Genomic DNA, 6001 nt, shown 5'->3' with positions numbered 1-6001 from the left:
CTGTTTGCCTAAATGAAATTCTGGTATTGCTCATGGTCACTGGCAGCACGACTGATGAATGAAAAGCTACATACTGGCCGGAAATGTGCAACCAAGCATTTATCCAAAGAAACCTGGGCTTTTGTCCCTTTTGGCTTCCTTAGTCATAAATCATCCCAGACTAGACAGGCTGGTAAACACAAACACAATGTGGACAATTTAAACACGTTACATGATTTCTAGACACTGATAGTTAAGCTAAGTTTTCAGACTCACCTGCCGAGAAGGCAGCTTTAAGGTCATTTGTTGCCTCTTTTGCCAAAACTACTGGTTTAATTTGTGAACATTGTCAAGAATTCAAGGTTTGTGAGGCAACAACCACTCTGACCTACGGTGAGTGTAGTTCAACCTATAAACGAACAGATGACAAAAACATCGTACTCGAGCAGGTGTGAATTACAGTCTAGCCATTTGCAGTGTCTGATGATCAAAGGGTCTGTCATTGAGCGAGCAGTCGGGGGTTAACCATCTCTCTCAAGGACACTTGGGCTTGACACTTGATGGATCTACGGTAACCTTGGCTGTTGAAGGGAATGAGCACATGAAGCATCTTTCTTTCATCACCTTCGGAAAAATCATCCTCCCTCAGAAAGGTGCTCATCAAGAAACTGAGGCGTGCCGTTGAGAGGCTCGACTACAGCGATGTGTCTTATCTTACAAGGCTTCATCTCATTTCTTTTCTTCTGCTTTGAACAGCGGATCGAGCAGGCCTGAAACTTTTGGGCTTTGCCTCACACTTAAGCACTGCTTCACTTCTTTTAAAATGATGAATTTTATTTGATTTTATGCACTCTGTGCACTCAATTTTCAACTTTATTTCATTACTATGATTTAGTGGGGCTTTTTCCGTTCTGTTTTGCATTCCCTTTATTCTCTTTATTTCACTAAGTTGCTTTGTGTTGACATTAACAACAGATGGATGGACCAATGATTTTTGGGGGTGGACTCAGAGATTCATTTCTATATTGTTTAGCTAATGGAAGTTATTAATTTGCTTGTTATATGACAGAATAAGCAAAGGATGGTTAAAAACATAAGAAATGTGGCATATGTCAGTTGTAATGTGCAGATACAGCATCACATAATCCCATTTCCTAATGTCGTGGCACTTTCTCTTAATCTATGACGTGGACAACTTTTTGAAGAAGTTCTCAATCCTTGCATTTATATTGCACATTCTGTCTGACGTTACGTCTTCAGCTAAATCTCCTGCCATTTGTGGCTTTTGATTATTGCTTTCTTTATTCTCAAAAGAAACTTTGACGATGTGACAGTGAATATGAAAATGAAGGCTCATTTGGACCCTTCTATTAAACAGCAGAGCAACCGAGCTTCACTTCCAAGCTGGGATGAAGCATTTGCAGACCCGCCAACCGTTTGATTCAGGCGGGACTCTGATATTTCTTTTGAGGTGTGTACTGACAAAAGTATTAAAGCCTTTGGTCGGTGAGATTCCAGGAGGATAAGCGCAGTTACGCTAATTGATGGCTGAGATGTGAGCATGTGGTGTGTGCAAATACACAAAAATTATAATTAAGTGTGGAATAATGATAATTTATTCAGGAAAAATATGACTCATTACCCGTAGCACCCCAGTAAGTATTCTCATATGAACTCTATTTTATGCATGTTCTGTTGTGCTGGTCCTTTGTTGGGGGGGCGGGGGGCAGCAACAGCAGAAGCCATTTCCACAGGCGCTTATGGTTATGTTAAAACATGCTTAAACTGTGATAGTTAGGCAGGTGATCGAGCTGACTCCAAGCTGACAAACAGTTGAGTGCAAAATGTGGTGAGCGATGCTAGGCTTTTGAAAGAAAAAAAAAAATACAAAAAGAAAAACCTAATAACTACTCTCCAACCCACAATTCTTCATGTAAAGCCTGGCACATCAAAGGGATAAAAAGCAGGAAGTATTTTTCGGTCAACAAACAGAGATTAAAAAATGTAGGATCAGAAGAGCCGAACTTCCATCTCATTTTCCATTTTTTATGAAATATTTATTGAAATGGCCGCATAGATTCCAAAGTTTATATTTTCTTAGTCTGAAATCAGGCCACATGTATTCTGATCAAAATAAAATAATGATGTATCGATATTCACTGGCTATTAAGCTCTTTAAAGCTTCCAGTTAGTGCACCCTAACCATCTCATGCATATGGTTAATGCTCTGCTTTGTATTTTCAACCCATGGGCCACTGGTAGACTCCTGGGGAGAGAGCAGCTTCAATTCAATTAAAACTGGAAGTTCGGTGACTCCTGATCCAATCAAGCTCTTGGCTCTGGTCCATGACCATGACGTGAATGATAATGCCACTGAAGACAATTGCATAGACAGACAGAAACATGACACAGTGGAATCATAGCAGACAGGACCCTGATGGAAATTTATAACACTGAAATGAATTAAAAAACAGTGAGACCAAGTATATGACTATAAGTCATTGCAGCGTGGTCACCAGATGTCAAGAGACAGCAATAATGTTTCAGTTTGAATCCTAGGAGGAAAGACTTGGGAGGAGAAAAGCTTTCCCCCATTGCTGCATTGTGTGCCACACCGCTCTGTCAGGCTCATGGAGAAAAGAAATGCGACATTAACTGACTTTAAAAGAAAAAAATGGAACAGATATGATGGCCATTTTAGCATTCATTGTGTCAATAATGTGGAAGGTGAACAGAAAAGGGAAAAAAAAGGAAAAGGCACAACAAAGACAGGAAATAATTATAATTTCAGATCAATACGGTGCTTGAATAACCCATCAATACCTTGTGTGACTACCTGTTGTTGCTGTTGTTCAGGACTGATTGTACAACTGAAGTTCTGAAAAGATATAGCCCTACCATAAAACACCTGTTTTTAGATTTGAGTTTGGTCCATTCGAAAGACCAGCAGGAGCAGAGGGTGTTTTAACATCAATAATTCACATAAATTGAGCTGATCTACCTTCTAATATTGAACCTTGAAAACAGCTAAGGTAACGTAAGACGTGGGGCTAGAACCAATGGGTTTTCAACTTTCTCTCGGTTTTGAATGTTAGTAAAATGTCACGAAATGAGGACAAATACTGTCAAAATAGACACAGCAGTTCCACTGTAATGTGGCAGTATGCAATAAGGTAGTTGTATACATCAGGTCCATCCACTTAGAGATAGAGGCAGACTGAAAGACATCAACAACAACAACTATTTCTGTCATTTTTTCTACAAACTAACACAGATCAGAATTTGCTTTCACCTGAAAAGCGACAGGGACATGATGATGTATGGTAAGCTTTCTCCTTTTTAACTCTATGCCAAACTCTGTTTTTATATTCATACAAACTGGTAGCGTCAACTGACACTGACTCGAGTGACATCAGTACTTTCCCAGCAGGACCACACCAGCCAATGAGAGGACGTTAATCATCAGTCCTGGAGCAGCTGACTTTCCAGCCCTTCAGGCTAACATTACCTAGCATACTACTGTTGACAGGCATTAAATCTGACAGCTAAAATCTCATTGAGCCTTCTGCTTTTCTTTTCTCACTGCAAAGCACTACTTACAACAGGGTGTCTCACCATGTCAGTCCCCATTTTGTTTACATCTGCTTCCCCAGGAGATCACCTGAGGCAGTGCATTGCTCCTCCTCGTGGCACGATAATCTGAATAATATCCGGATGTGTGTGATGCAGCATTATTTTCAGATCTTGTCGTGTGTGCATGTTTGAGATTAGAGAGAAGAACATCTGTGAAGTTCCTCCTTATGTGTGTGATGCAGCCCAATTTCAAAATGAGTACAGATTTTCAAACTCGTCTCAGCCCAGCTTTAGAACCACGACAGGCCTTCCAGGAAGTTTATGCAGGGAACATTTCAGGCTTTTTTTTTTTTTTACAAGTTTCATGTCTCACACTTCTGACAAATATATATGCATTCACATTTAATCAATACAGCTGTCTACACAGGCCCCAAAATGTACATTTCACTCTCACTTTCCACACATAACCATGACCCAAAGTGCTGCAAAGTGTTGCAAAAAAAATATTTTTTTCACAGCTTACTGATAAACTATTGCTGCATTTTGTCACTCCAGCCCAGAGAGAAAACCCTGCTCTCTTCTCCACTGTTTGTTAACTATAAGGAGTGGTGTGGTTTTTTTGTTTGATAGACAAGAGTTTTAAGGATGCATATAAGTGAGGTTGTGCAATAACCACTGTACACTGAATTTGTAGAGGAAGCGTATATAACAGACCTTGTATCTGTCGTCACCCTGTAATCCTTCAGTACCTTGTGTGACCGCCTCCTGCAGCACCACTGCCTGACACCTCTGCAGCACAGAGCCACTGAGCCTCTGAATCTGCAGATGAGGAATGTTATCCATCCCTGCATAGGGACCTGACTGGGTTGATGGCCACAGGCAGGCGGAGGGTCACGTCTCTAAATGCTGCAATCCAGGCTCCCTGCATTTGACGCATTACAAACTGCTCATGAAATTGACTAACCGTGGCCCTTCACTTGCTGTGACCTTAAGCTTTCAATTAAGTGCTTTGCAAAGGTGAAATGACTAGGCATTTTCCCAAATAGATCTCATTAGGTACAGCACCTTTCAGCCTTTTGTGTTGGTGGAAAGTTACAGAACCTCATGCACAAGCACTACTGCTTGGGTTTACAACAATTTGATTAAATCACACTTCAGTTTTGACAGGTTAGTTGCTTGCTGCCAGGTATATAAACTCATTATCTTTGTGTAGTTTCTATACATATTTCCAGTTTGTTAAAGCCTTTACACCACCAGGTTTGTAGACATAGACAGTGCGGGCAGTGTGGTTGCACTGGGGCCCAGAGAAAGAGCAAGCCCCCCAGCAATATGATGCCATTTGCTACTGATGTAGTCAAAAAAAGCAAACCCATGTCCATCATGCTTTTTTCTCTTTTCATTTTTGTTAAATAGTCAGTAACAAACAAAACGAAATGCTTATTTTACATAAACTATAGACAAACTATAAAAAAACTATTCAATTAAATACAAAATCTCTTCTGCAATTGTCATCATATATAGATACAATAAGGATTGCTGGGTAATGTGTATGTTGATGTTGCCCAGTGTCAAGTCTCTATTTGATCATGTGGCAAGACGATTCGTGCATGGGTCATAACTAGTTACTAACTTCATCACGACCTTACGCCACTGTGTGCCACACAGCTGTTTTCCCTTATTTGGGCTGTGAGACCTCTTCTCATGACTGAGTAGGCATGTACAGGCTGTTTTCCTACATGCTGCTGTTAATTTGAAGCACCTGTTAGGGTGGGACAGCTTTCGTTTTTATTGCTTTTTTTTTTTTTTAACTTGGACAAGTTCACACACAATACTTGAAATACAATTTGTGAGGTCTTCGTTTTCTTTTGTCAGGATGCTTTCTTTGGTAGTTCTGCAACATATTTCTTGTTTTATGTACCGAATGGCTTCCAAAAGACTGGTTTCTAAATTCCATGTCAAAACCAGTACAAAGACAGTACGAAGTCAGCCAAAATGTTTCACAACTGCAGCCAAACTACGATAGAAATGTGCTCCAAAACATGGCATAAATCTGGCTGTGGCACCTCTATAGAGGAATACGTACGAAGCACTGCCCTTTATCCTCACTATGCAGTATTTTAGCTGATTCACTGAATTCAGTGGCAGTGCGTTTCTACAGAATATTCTATTAATAAAGAGTCTTTTTATTCAACTTAAAGAGACAAGAAAAGTATTAATTGGACTTCATTTGTACTTCCTCGTCCTGACCTCTCACTAACACAGTGCTCAGAAAGGTAAAGCTGCTCCCTGCTGTCTGAAAGAGCAGCACTGCAAAGGCAGAGAAAGTGCATTTAATACACTGAATTTCCAACAGCGATGGTACCTTGAAGACATTGACACACACGTCACAATACTTTCATGTACTATATGTCACAATGCTACAGCATGTTTTGAGATTTTAGCGAAAAGG

This window comes from Chaetodon auriga, chromosome 5 (genome assembly GCF_051107435.1).
Source record: "Chaetodon auriga isolate fChaAug3 chromosome 5, fChaAug3.hap1, whole genome shotgun sequence".
Classification (NCBI taxonomy): domain Eukaryota; kingdom Metazoa; phylum Chordata; class Actinopteri; order Chaetodontiformes; family Chaetodontidae; genus Chaetodon; species Chaetodon auriga.
Note: the sequence above shows the minus strand (reverse complement) of the source record.